Raw genomic sequence first — 13742 nt, forward strand, 5'->3', positions numbered from 1 at the left:
AGATACAATAGAATATTACTGCAGTATCAAATTTTGTTTCACTAAGGCTGGGCTCACATGACGTTTTTTGTATACATCGAGAAAGCTAAGTTTTTGCATCCTGCTGCCTCCTGATAGAAGTGTATTGCAGCCCTACCCCCAGCCTCGCTGAGCACTGGGGAAACACACCGTACATAGGTAACAGCCAATTGCCGGTTGCTGCCGATGTACATTCGTTCCCCGCATTTGGGGGAATGGAATTCCTGGGCGACATATGCCACTGTATAAGGATACAGTGGGATATATTTGGGCCATAAGTTGCAAGGACACTTCCCGCCAACGTGTCCATACAATGTATAGCAAATAACATGAGGTGAACACAACCGCATTTACTTATATTTATAAAATGTTTACAATAATGGGCATAGCCTATAATCACTCGCAGAGAATTCCAATGGGCTCCAAACATCCTTACAAACTGACTCCTGGTCTTTTTATACCCTCTGGATTGTGATTACAATCTCTAAAATTTGTAAGTGCAAAGAAATAGCATCTTTTATCAATCTAATGTGTTGCAATAAATGGTGTTATTTGGGTGAGCTCTGATTTAATGCATATTCGAAGAATCTCTTGTAAGGAAAATATCTTCAAGGTTATTATTCAGTGAATATGCTGTCTTGTCTTTAAAGTCTTATTTATATTCAAGCCCATCTAGAATGATGAAGTGTATTCTGTTTATTGGAATGCATGAATTTCAATATAAAGTGTCCCTGAAATGCTATATTTTTCTTTGATAAACCTCTCTCCATGTTTAAAGAGCAATAATAATATTATTTTTCTAGAGCTGAGGGATCACATCTATTTTATTTAATTTAAGTGAAAAGGCTAAAGTATACTTTCAGTTTGGAGATGCTCATATAGTCTCATAGATTAGGGAAATGCATTGCTGCAAAATAATTTTCTTGCCAGCCACGGGGAAGTCATATACAACAGTCACTGACATTTCATATTTTTTCCTCTTTTCAAATGAGCATATTCTAATAGGTTATTGTGTTCATTTTTGTCTCCCACTTCCCACTTTTTTGTTTCCCACTTCTCTGTGAAAACTGAAGATTTTCCATAAGGTGGCAGTTTCATAGCATTAAAAATTCTGAAACTAAAACAGTCATGTTCCATAAAATATCCCCTAGTTAATCATACCAAACAGCCCCCTCATGATTATTTTATATAAAGCCCCCTCACTTCCTATAGATTAATTGAATACAGTCCCCTCGCCCCCATGGATTTCTTATGTACAGCCTAATGTGGGCCCCCCAGCAGCTCTAAGACCCTTGCCTGGCTATGCCCAGTGCTAGCGCCAGCCCTGGCTGCATGATGCCCCAAGTCTGGACTTTCTTTGACTATTGCTAAGTCCTGGTGCTATATCCCTTATAGGGGATCAAAGAAAACGGACAATGTATAAACATAAAATGTAATAACGTTATTTAACACAAATAAATAAAATTCCAGTTCATGAAAAATATCATTTTCTCACTCATTTCATTATATTATTTCAGTATAGAAATATGAAAAGGAACAGTATGTACATTTACACATTTTCCTTTTACTGTGAATTGCTATAGGGGATCAATCCCTTTGTATAAAAGGTGAAGAGTCATCTTGGGAATGATGCAGCAAGTTTTTCACACATGGATTTGGGGATCCTCTGCCAGAGAATCTTATTTCTCATAGTCTGGGTGTCAGATCTGCTGGAAGGGACACCGCGTCTGTTGGTCCTCCTACCCTTCATGCTGACAATGCTAGCGGTCCTCCACGCTGGCTCCGCCCCCCCGTCCGCAGCAAGTTAACCCTGATACACCTCCCATGGCCTTGCAGGGTAGTTAGGAGGTTCCTATGGCAGAGACTCCCGACCTTCAAGGGGGTTTCTGCCTTTGTAGGGTCTAGTTGGTAGATCAGCGCAGGGTTAGTTCGCCCTCTTGCTCCGTTCTCTCAGCCTGCACTCAGACTGTGTGGTGATTTTGTGTACAGTATTCCAGACGTGAGTTTTCCTAACACTGGGAGTCCTTCATGTGTTTTATTGCAAACTGTATGCAGATTTCTTATGTCTTCATATATGAGACTTCCACCAGCACACTCTGCTATAAAGCCCCGACTGGTGGAGGCTGCAGTGATAGATGACTTTGTGGAACTTTCTCCTATCTCCCTACTGCATCTCAGGAGCTCAGCCACAGTGATCTTGGGGTTTTTCTTTACCTCTCTCACCAAGTCTCTTCTCCCATGATTGCTTAGTTTGGCTGGACGCCAAGGTCGAGCAAGAGTTTTGGCTGTTTCAAACTTCTTCCATTTAAGAACTATGGACGCTACTGTGCTCTTAGAAACCTTAAGTGCTGCAGAAATCTCTTTGTAACTTTGGCTAGATATGCGCCTTGCCACAATTCTTTCTCTGAGCTCCATAAGCAGTTCCTGAGACCTCATGATTCTTGTGTGCTATGACATGAACTATGAGCTGAGAGGTCTTTTATAAACAGTCCTAAAAACTTTCCAAATCAAGTCCAATCAGTTTAATTAAACACAGCTGGAATCGAATGAAGGAGTAGAACCATTTCAAAAAGAATCAGAAGGAAATGGACAGCATGTGTATCCTAATGGACAGCATGTGAGTGTCACATGGTCTGAATACTCATGACCATGTGATATGTCAGTTTTTTTTTGTTTTATAAATTAGCTAAAATATCCGCATCCGTGCCTTTTTTTGCATATTAAATTGTTGTTTAATAAGTTTTTTCCTTGCCCCATCTAGCATAAGCCTACAACATTGTATTCACTGTGTTATCTGTGACAGGCAGATGTAATCAATCACTGCATCGGCTGCTGTGTAATAGTCATCCAGCTCAGGTTGATTGTCCTGGACCTTAGGAAAGCTGGTTTCCCTGTCTGCCGTACATAAAACACAACACCTCGAGATACACAGGAGTTACCCGAACTGTCCAGGACTAATCAACCTGAGCTGGATGACTCTTACACAGCAGCCGGTGCAGCAATTGATTACTTCTGCCTGTCACAGATAACACAGTGAATACAATGTTGTAGGCTTATGCTAGGTGGGGCAAGGCTGGAGCAGTGTATAATTAGGGAAAGAGAAGAGCACCTGGGCAGCCATAGGAGCGACAGATTCATGGGTTAAACAAGATATGTTTCTGCATCAGTGTAGCTATGGCATTCTCAAGGTATGTTTGGTTCATAATGCATAAAAGCAAATGGTAGATTTCCTTTGAGGGTTCATGCACATTCTCCACACTGGATGCACTTGTACAATCCTGCCCAAAATACTTTATGTAAAAGTATAAAAATGTGAAGAATATGTAATTTTATTTTGCATCCTCAATTCAAACCTCAATTATGTAATAAAAATTATTAAATAACAAATCCATACAAAGAACATGACTTAGGGGGCCATCCCTAAAGACAACAGCAGGCATAATTATATTGAGACCTACTCTCAATCACAAAGTGCTATTTGCTGTTCAGATGTGCCTTTGTGTGATCTGTAATCTTAAATTGTACGGTATAATGTAGCTATGAATAGGAATAGCTACTATCCAGGCAGAATAGCAGCAGGAATAGCAGCCCGCTAAAAGCACCCTACAGTGAAACCATTTCCCTGCTACCGCAAACATAGCCTGAATTAGTGTTTTAAGATTCTTTGTTCCTTCTTCAGATGCCCAAGTGTGCTTTTGAGTCTTGCTGATCAATATCTATTACAGAAATTCATGCAGGAGCCGAGCTGGATGTGATGGAGGATTGTGCTGGTCAGCTAGAAGCTGCTTGATGTCATGTTCAAAAAAGGTAGTTTCATAAGTACAAGTGAAAAAAATGAAAAAAGAGGAAATTTAAGATCATCATCGGAGCCAAAAGAGACATTGATTTTGGAGTTTAATGGTGCTCTTGACTTCTCCACAATTTTGTATTTCCATGTAGCACTTTAGTGGCATTTTCACAGCTTTTCATTCTTTTTGTAAGGAGGACAGGAAACAAGTTATCATTAATTTTGGAGGGGAAGGGAGAGGGTGGCACAACAGAGCAGCAAAACACACAAGAGCTCAATGTAAATGTAGGTCCAAAAGCTCCAGGCTGCCATCTTCCTTTTCCATCCTAGTATACATATGGCCCTTCTTCTCCCTGTCCCAGCGTTGTGATGACTTTCTCTCCCATGGGATGTGCATACTGCATCTTTGAAAGATAAAGGACCAGTGTAACAAAACATAATTGTAATTGGCCAAACTATGTTTCACCCTGGCAGGAAAAACCAACTTCCACTCCACAAAGGTGCCTGGGCATTGTAGGTTCTTCACATAGGTGATTTAGCAATAGAGAACACGTCAGGCAAAATAAACCCCCTAAACTAAATATATTTTCATAAACTGCCATTAGAGAGCATTGCCTCTATCCCTTCATTGTCCCTCTACATGCCTGTAAACCTAAGCAATGAGGTCCTAAAGCTGTATGCAAATGACCTGAGAAATGTCCAATGAAGCATTAGCATATTCCAGCTGTCCACCTTATTCATGAGTGGGAGACACAGCCACACCCCCAGTGCATGACTGACAGCCTGTATAATGATGTGAGGCTGTGTAATGGTGTGCTTCCTGGTGCTGGTGGCCACGCCCCCTGCAGCCTGTGCGTGCATGTGTGTGTGTGTTTAGGAGAGATACAGCAGCTCCAGGCAGCCATGTTACAGCAGAACATGTCAGATTCATGTGTAGCTGATGTCTGTGTCTCTCACCTGTATATTAGGAGGATGCAGCATGTCAGCAGATGCAGCACACACACTAGCAATGCTTTACTATACATTACACACAGACATGAGCAGGGGGAGGAGAGGGGAGGGGTAACAGGGGTGACATCACTGCCTCTGACCATGTGACCAGCCTCATTTACATGATAAAAATAGATGATTTTACAATGAATAATGTATGAAATAACTAGATAAAGGCTGGGATGGGATCCTTGTGAGCTGCTCCAACAGGTAGTAGTGACAGGACTAGTGACACAGACCTGATGACAGGTGTCCTTTAAATAGGTATTCCAAGAATAAGCATAATTCATATATAAATGGGTCCTTAAAATATAAGCTAATATGTAATTAGTTGTTATTTAAAATGTTGCTCCCCTTAGCAGAAAAATGCTCATGACATACACTGTAATAAAGAAATACTACTGACCCTTTAATCAGTCTGTTGATTTTCTACACACAGAGCAGACACAGGAGAGAAGATGGCCATTGGTCACATGTCCACATCACATGTCTTGCACCTTCCTGGGCAGGTCATGTGATCATCACTAATAATAATAATTCTTTATTTACATTCTTATCACAGATTACGCAGCGCTGCACAAAGCATGACAAATTGGTCCCTGTCCCCATGGGGCTCACAATCTAAACAACCTACCAGTATGTTTTGGAGTGTGGGAGAAAATCAGTGGACCCGGAGAAAACCCACGCAAACACGGAGAGAACATACAAACTCTTTGCAGATGTTGACCTGGGACTAGAACCCAGATCCACAGCGCTGCAAGGTACTAAGCCACCGTGCTGTCCTATACTAATTTGACTGTATGGCCAGTGTTGTGGTGAGATGTCATCTAAGTGGGGTAATGTGCAGTGATGGCAGTTACACACATCATTACTATGGTAACAGAGCAGGACAGTCTGTTACATCATCACTGGGAGCAGAGGTAGAAGGAGTTACTGAGAACGAAAGGATCATGGGACTTCTAGTTTCCAGTGGCGCCATCTTGGTCATAACATCGGTCATAACATTTTGAGAATCCTAAAATCAAACTATTAAAACTCCATTTTGTGATTAATGGCATCGAGTTTTGTTATGTACATTTATTTATAGCCTCATGGGTATTTCAATCAGATGTTCATATTTCCAGAATACCCCTTTTGATGGTTCTTCACAAAGGTGTACTGCTTTTGATTGATCTGTGTGTTATTGATTCAGGCTCAATTTATAGACCAACTTATTACTCTTTTCCATCCTCTAAAGACTCTTGAGGTTGAACCCAGCTTTTCCATCCTCTAAAGACTCTTGAGGTTGAACCCAGCTTGCCCACTCTGACCTTTGACCTGGACCTGAAGACTGCTTAAACTTGCAGCATAGCCTTTAAGGTTTAAAGAGTAAAAGACATCAAAACCAACTTTTGTGAGTAGACCATGGCCAAACTGGTAAGGGGGACTAGAGTGGCATAAGATAGGACAAGGAGGAAGCTAATAGTGTAATACCCTACGGATCAAAGGTGAAATGGGGCTGACCCCGTCTGTGTTTGTGCTAAAAAACACACAACGCTACTAAGAGCCTTAGGCAGATGTCAACTGTGCTGCCTTCAGAGATCATCTGTATTCAGTAGCCACACTGGACAGGATCTTTGCAGTGTAAATATAAGGCGTGGTCTATTCAAATGGCGCACTCAGGTTTAATGAATGGATGTGGGTGAAATTATGACATTTTATTAATATTTAATATTATCTAATATTAATAACATTTCATAATTTCTTTTTCAGACCTAAAATATTAATATCATCATTCCTCATCACCCACATCCATTCATTAAAACTGAGTGTGCCATTCGAGTAGAACACGCCTTGAATTTACACTGCAAAGATCCTGTCCAGTGTGGCTACTGCATACAGAAGATCTCACCCAGTGTCCTTTTTTAATTAAATTTAGCTCCCTAACCATGGTTGGTTGTGCATTACAGCGGTAAGGCCATGACCCACGAATATACATCTATTTTACGGCAGTGTGAGAAATTTGTTGCATACATTTAGGTAACAGAAAATCTGCTGCGCCCATCTTAATGGGTTTATTTTTGCAGCATGTGTATGGATTTCTATAAAATCTTATTTAGATATATGAATCAGATATTTTTTTCCATGATACTATTTGTACAACAGTATCAAATCGCATTACAGGTGGTCCCCTACTTAAGGACACCTGACTTACAGACGATGACTAGTTAAAGACGGACCCCTCTGCCCACTGTGACCTCTGGCGAAGCTCTCTGAATGCTTTACTATAGTCCCAGGCTGCAATGTCCAGCTGTAAGGTGTCTGTAATGAAGCTTTATGGATAATCCTTGGTCCCATTACAGTGAAAAATGTTGAAACTCCAATTGTCACAGGGACAAAAAAAATTTGTCTGGAGCTACAATTTTAAATTATATATATTCAACTTTCATATAAATTCAACTTTAGAACAAACCTATGGAACATATCTTGTACGTAACTCGGGGACTGCCTGTGTATAGATTAAAGTCTATGGAAGTTTACGCTTTGCCATTCATTGCTAACACTCAAGCATCTAAGGTCGTCTTAAAGCGGATCTTTCCAGACCTTCACCAACTCTTGTTCTTTACCACTGTACGGAATTGAAGTTACTTTCAGGTGGATGGTTCAGACCCTCTGCTTGTCTTTGCTTTGTTTGTCAGCTCAGAAAACACCATGTGGAAAATACAATCAACCTTCTTGTCAGATATGATTGTACAACCTTTTAGGTCCATAAATATAATATATCAAGAGAATGTTTTTTTGCATGTTAACTTACACCACAAATGTAATATAAGATTTATCTTAGATATATATCACATCTTTCCACTATATCAGTGGAAAGCTTGTCCAGTGAAGGAGTTAGCCATGACTTTAGTGGCCCATGACATATCCTTATTATACATGCCATATAAAATGAGTCTCAGTAATCCAGAGAGGAGCCTGTCACTGCTATCCCATAATTAACAATGAAATTGATGCTCCAGAGTAGTGAACCGGGGAAAGCAATACAACACGGAAATGCACTTAGCAGGGGTCATCGGGAGACTCTGTGAGTGGGTTTACGCCACGATAATGAGAGAATGCGCAGCTGTTTATAGCGGAAAAACACTCCAATAAACTCAGTGTCCTTGAGTTAATTCATGATTCTGTAAAGCTGATTATAATGAACATATAGCAGATAAACACACATGCGGCGCTGGTCTAGAGCAATTCCCATATGGTATCATGATTTTTATGTTAAGAGTGTAATGATGACCATTGTGTCGCCTGATGAGGGCAGGTGGGCAGATATGTCTGCTTCCTGAGATAAGGGGCAGATGTCATATATAAATAGCTTTAGTGTATTCCATAATTTTACCACAGCTATATTACCGTCTTCTCCTGGACAGCCAGTCATAATGTGGGAAAGGGACCTAAGTGAAGTTGGGCCCCCCAACCTTGTTCAAATCTAACAAAATTGGTGTCAAAAAATAGTTTTTAAGATATTAATAAAAGTTTCCAGAGGTCATCAGAGGTCAACCAGCCCCCTCACATTACCCAAATTAAACAAAACTGGTGTCAATCAATTTTGTTACATTTTTGCTGGTTTGTGCTGCTCAATTTTTTGTTGTGCTGCTTTTGTTTTGAAGATATTAGCTACATTGTAAAGTTCAAAAGGTCAGCCAGTCCCCCAACACTACCAAATGGAACAAAATTGCTTGTGCTGGTTTGTGCAGCCAAAATTTCGGTTTGTGCCACTATCCTTTTTAACCCCTTCCCACACCCTGACGTTATTCTATGTCATACGATGCAGGTAGTTCCCGCACCTTGACGTAGAATTACGATCCTGTCTGTTTAACCCTATGTTATCAAATATAACATAAAAAATTGAAAATCACCAAAAAAAAACCCCCACAACATATTGGATATCACAATGTCTGTAACAACCCGTACAATAAAATAAAATTGCCACTGAACTTGTACGGTGAACGCTGTAAAAAAAAAACAAAAAAAACAAAACAAGATTTTGAAATTTTAACATCTGACCTCATAAAAAGCGCATAGAAAGTGATCAAAAAGTAACATTTACCCTGACAGGATACCAAGCAAAAGTACAGCTTGTCCCACAAAAAATAAGCTCTAAAACAGCTCTGTAAATAAAAAATCTAAACGTTATGCCCATTGTTACGTTGCGATGCAAAAACAAGCGAATTTATCACAAAATGAGTTCTATATTCTGCAAAACAAGTTAAAGGGGTTGTCCGAGTTTTGAAAAAAAAACTATAGGTGGCCAGGAGCGGGCTGCTTAAAACAATAAAGATGTACTTACCTTCCGGTGCCCTCCGGTATCCAGCGCTGCTGTCGCTCCGGTCCGGGCGCCATGTAAACAAACATGGCCGCCGGAGCAGCGCTGCATTCAGCTTCCGGCCGGACCTGACAACCTTCCGGCCCCCATACACAATGCTGTATATAGGGAAGGATAGGCGTACCCGTCCAGGGCCGGCCGGAAGCTGAATGCAGCGCTGCTCCGGCGGCCATGTTTGTTTACATGGCGCCCGGACCGGAGCGACAGCAGCGCTGGATACCGGAGGGCACTGGAAGGTAAGTACATCTTTACTGTTTTAAGCAGCCTGCTCCCGGCCACCTTTAGTTTTTTTTCGGAACTCTCGGACAACCCCTTTAAACCATAAAAGAGGTATAACCATAAATGGGGTATCGCAGTGATGATCCAAAGAATAAAGATAACAAATTATTTTACTGGAATGGTGAACATCTGGGAAAAAAAATGCTAAAAACCATAAACAAGAATTAATGACCACATACTCAGGAGAAATTTGGTATCGAACTTTCTGGAGTTTTTCATCATTTAATACTTTGTGACATAATAATTTTGGCCAAAAATTAAACCAATGTCTAAAAAAAATTACAGCTTGTAAATTATACCTCCATTTTTTTTTAACCCATGTGAAACATCTAAAGGGTTATCACACTTCTTAAAGTCACTTAAAACTGAGCAGGTGCCTCTAAATAAGGGTTTTGGCAATTTTCATAAAAATTAGAAAAATTGCACCCAAAATTCTAAACCAAGAAAAGAGAGAGGATGCAAAAAAGCCACACCGATATAAAGCAGACATTTGAGAAATGTTAGTTATAAAGTTACCTCAAAAGCAGAAAATTTTGAACTTTGAAAATGAATAATTTTTAGAAATTGCCAAATTTCCATTTTTTTCATACCTAAACACAAAAGATATCATTAAAAATGTTCTATTAATTTGAAGTACAATGTGTGGCAAGAAAATAATCTCAAAATCCACTGGATATGTTAAAGAGTTACAAAGTTATAACCTCCTATGATGTTACAGGGCAAATTTTGAAAATCAGGCCTGGTCCTAGGACCCTAAAATGGCTCAGACCAGAAGGGGTTAAGGTATGTTTAGGTGTTTACATAAGTTAAGGTGTTTAGGATGAATTGCTAAAAAACCAAACCTAGTGACACTTCTCTGGTTTGATCACCAGAGGGAGCTACCAAACACATTGTACTTTGGAAGGAATAAACTCTGATGACCTCTGGAAAGAACGATCAATACATTAGAAACCATAGCGGCACAAACGAAAATTTTTGCTACACAAACGTAGTACAAAGGTTTGACACCAGTTTAGTTTGATTCGGTTAATGTGGGAGGCTGGCTGAATTTTTGACCTTACAATTTGTTAATATCTTAACTTCAAAAGCAGAACAAACAAAAATGTGAGCAGCACAAACATAGAAGAATTGATTGGCACCAGTTTTGTTTGATTTGGGTAATGTGGGGGCTGGGTCTGACCTCTGATGACCTCTGTAAACTTTTATTAATATCTTAAAAACAATTGCGGCATAAACTAAAAATTATGCTGCAGAAACCAGCACAAATGTTTGTTAGATTTGAACAAGGTGGGGGGCCAACTTCACTCAGGTGGGAAAAGGGCCTGCAGAAACTTTTTCCAAACTTCTGATTATATTGGTAAATGCTACTTATAAAGGGTAAAAAGAAAACAACAATAACCAATACATGCACAGAATTAATCAAAGTACAATGCAAAGAGAAAGCTAAAATGATTTTGGTTGCTCTGGAGGACAAACATGTTTTTCTTTTCTTTAGAAAATAATATCACCCATAATATCACCCATTGAAATCATGCACATTTTTTTTTATTTATTTATCAATGGAACAATGGACACATAACTTATCTAGAACTGTATACTGATATTGCATGCCGTGCATATGCTAGAGCCCAATCTTTACTTAATTAAGTCATTTTAGCCTTTATAAGTAATAAGGATATAATATTTTATAGGTGGATGTTTGCAGGTTTCATCTGTTTGGATAGATTTGTATTGAATGGTTGCATGAATGGTTTGTGCGACCTTAAACAGATTATTGAGCAATAACTTGAAGTGTATTGGTAAAGAAGCGAGCATTTTGTACTGCCCCAGTATTCACAACCATTACCACACATCCAGCTTTTCCATCAATAACATATCACACATAAACACAATGCAGAGATGTAAAATATTGATCCAAATCCTCTCTGGCTTCATACCGTGTCCTAGCCCAGGAAGACTATTAAGGGTACTTTGTCTGTAGTGATCTCTCTCTTTTGCCGCTTTCTTTGATCATTTGACAGCCATATAACCACAGGAAGCTCTGAGCTTACTAGCATAATTGATCCTTGAATCTTACCCATTATGGAAAAATTGATTTAACCTATTGATTTCTTGAAAATGTAAAAACCAAGGCAAACATTCCAGATCCAGGCTACCGAAAATCAGCATCTGCTGTCAGGGCCTGATTAGAGCTGTCTAGTAGAGTTAGAGTTTCTCTACTGAGCTTCCCAGCTAAATTAGAGCTCTCCACCAACTCTAGATAAACATATGGATGCTTCTTATGCATATTAAGATACAGTACATGCGAAAAGGGAGAACTTTTGGGAGACACGTTGTCAGTATATAGCACTTAGATGTCCTCAGAACTCGCCCGTGTGTCTTAAATTAGACTATTAAAGATAATGGGCCAGATCTATTAAACTGGCTGCACAAGTTTTCTGTCTGCACAAAAAATAAAATGGTGCAAACCAGCAGTAATAATTCGCCGCCCCTGCTCATTCATGAGGCAAACTGTACTAAGAACTGTACTTTTGGTAAATCTGGCCCTTTATGTAGATAGTTCTGGTTTCTATACATGTAATCTTTATCTTGTGCATAAATTAAATAAAACCACCTAAGTATGCTAAAAAAACATCATAAGATCATAAAGTCTCTATATTTGGTAAATACTAAAATAATCACCGTTATGAAAGCAATAGTAGAACCATGAATTGTACTGGAACCATAAAAGGGTTGATTGTGAAAACATCAAATTGATAAACTCATCCGAGTCCTTGATGGTTTATAGAAAGCAGTGTACCTTGGAATGGGTGGACTATAATCCTGTATCATCCAGATATGTTTTTAAAGGGATTTTCCCAGGAATATACCTCTGTTGACCCCTCGTAGCACCACCAATATGGCTGGAGCAGCCGATCATGCATAGCCGGGCTGGCCCATTCATTTCTATGGAGCTGACAGAAATTGCCAAATAAAGATGAATGGGGTAGCTTGCACGACCAGCTGCTCCGGCCATCTTGCGGTGCTACGCGGGGTGCAAAAGACCCCCTTTCTTGTGACCCATGATGATACCATCACTGAGACCCCCAACGATCAGCTGGTTAGGCCCTGTCCACAGTCTTGCCAAATCAGTCCCTGATCTATTCAACCTACCAGTATGTTTTTGGAGTGTTGGAAGAAACACACACAAACACAGAGAGAACATACACAGTTGGCAAATGTTGACCTGCATGGGAGTTGAACCCAGAACCCCAGCAGTGCAAGGCTATAGTGCTATCCACTGAGCCACCGTGCTGCCTACTACCCTTTAAATACCTGGGCAGACAATTATCTGCTGTTGATTGCCCTATCTGGCTCTCAAATTTGAACTCTCATAGTACTGTGAGACTATATTTTGAGACTATATTTGTTACTTTGTTCCTGCATGTTATTGTGATTATCTCTATATGGTTCTCTATATGGTTTTGTTATTGTTCATCTGTTTAAATTGTCTAATACAAGTGATTGAAAAAGTAATGTAACTTTCATATAATTTTATATGTCAGGATGAGCAATCCTGGTTGGCTGATGTAAAAGCTGAAAAACAGTCACTCACTAAGGCTACAATCACACGAACATATGGGGGAGGTATATACGGCCGGCGTATATTCAATGTATATAAGTCCCCCATACATCGCAATGGCCTCAAAGCCCCACACGGGAGGCCACACATGCGGCACCGTACTGTTCCGTAGTCTGTAGAAAGATAGGATATGTCCTATCTTTCAACGGAATATGACGCCGGGCTCTATGTTAGGCTATGAGTGGCACTCTCCCAACAGTGCGGTACGGTGCAACGGTACGTTGGGCAACGGCAACTATGTGTTGTTGTTCCTGTAGCCCGGCGTCCTGTGCGAGGAGATATTTTTGGCGCATATGGCTTAATTTCCGGTATTGGGCTTCTACTTGTTGTTGGAGCCTAGCAATGCTAGATGCAAAGCTTCTAGACGAGGAAGTGTTAGAGGCTGGATATTAAGATATCTCATCCCAATCTTTAATAGTCTTTGAGATACCATAATGATACGTACAATGTAGCCTACTTTCCCCAATCCTATAGTATTAGTACAGTACAAAAGAGGTCACTGGACGCCTGTTCATGATCAATCAAGAGCTGAGATTAACATATCACTTAGGAGTTTTCTCATTCATTAATACTGTCTCAGCTTGTAGACGCAGGTTAGAACAGGGGTTTCAATTGAAAGACCCCCATGCAAACAGTTTTTTGGAGTTTTAGACCAAACTCTGGAGCCCGCCGGGCTTACTGCC

The sequence above is a fragment of the Engystomops pustulosus genome, chromosome 8 (assembly GCF_040894005.1).
Source record: "Engystomops pustulosus chromosome 8, aEngPut4.maternal, whole genome shotgun sequence".
Classification (NCBI taxonomy): Eukaryota; Metazoa; Chordata; class Amphibia; order Anura; family Leptodactylidae; genus Engystomops; species Engystomops pustulosus.